The sequence below is a fragment of the Peromyscus maniculatus genome, chromosome 6 (assembly GCF_049852395.1).
Source record: "Peromyscus maniculatus bairdii isolate BWxNUB_F1_BW_parent chromosome 6, HU_Pman_BW_mat_3.1, whole genome shotgun sequence".
NCBI lineage: Eukaryota > Metazoa > Chordata > Mammalia > Rodentia > Cricetidae > Peromyscus > Peromyscus maniculatus.
The window spans coordinates 3,613,635-3,614,746 of NC_134857.1; positions in this window are offsets into that span (position 1 = coordinate 3,613,635).

The window sequence follows — 1,112 nt, forward strand, 5'->3', positions numbered from 1 at the left end:
TTTCTAAGGACTCTACTGAAGAGTGATGTGTGCCCCCATCGTGGGTGGTACATGGTGGTACAAGTGGATGCTCAGGAAAGGTGAGTAAGCAGCTGAGGGACAGAGGCAGCATATGTCTAGTCTGGCTCCCAAACACTTTCTCTGAAGGAGAGAAACTGCATGGGGAGCTAGGCATAGGACAGGAGCCAGCTCTGGAGTGTGGTGTGTTAAGAGGAAAGACAGGAAGATGGTGTGAGGCGGAACAAGGGGATGCTGGAAGAGGGACCATGGAAGGAACTCTGAGGTGGTTTCAGGTTAATGTGAAAGAGCAGTATTTTTCATTCTTATGACATTGTCTGTGGAAAGCAAAGAAGGGTGTCAGATATCCTGATGCTGACTTACAGGCAGCCATGGGCAGTCTGATGCAGGCACTGGGAACCAAACTTAGTTTCTCTGCAAGAGCAGCTTGCACACTTCATGGCTGAGTCATTTTGCCAGCACAGAGAATCATTTTCTATGGTGGCCATTGTCAGAAGCTAGGTTGTAAAATGCCATCCATGGAGTGCTGTTGACAGGTCCCAAGATGAATCAATGATTTGTTCCCATGAGAAGACAAGAAAGGACAAAGGAGGACCTCTGAGAATGTGAACCCCAATTCTGAGTGGATGTAAGGAGGGAAGGCTGGCAGAGCATATGTGGACAGAATGTGTGTGCCCCTGTGTGTGTGGATGGAGGATTCTAAACTGGAGTGGCTTCTCTCATGGAAGAGAGACCCTCATCTATCCTTTAAGAATAGAAGGGAAGAACAGTGGGTAAATTGAGAGAGAGAGATAGAGATTCTGAGGCAGTTGAAAAGTGAGGGGTGGTGTGGTTTAGCAGAGGAGATACCATCTTCTCCTTCATACTTCTCACTGTGATTGGCAGGTGTGCTATTCCTAGAGCTTTCATAACACCTGAAGACAAGCTGGGGATTTACAACAATGAAGGCTTCCTGGGTCACAGTTCTTAAGAACAGAAGTCCCAAACAAAGGGCTTGCAAAGTGGGTTCCTTTTGGAGCCCAAGAGGGAAAATCTTCCGGTTTGTACATGCATTACTCCAGCCTCTGCTTACTCCTCATATGCTGTCTGCTCCA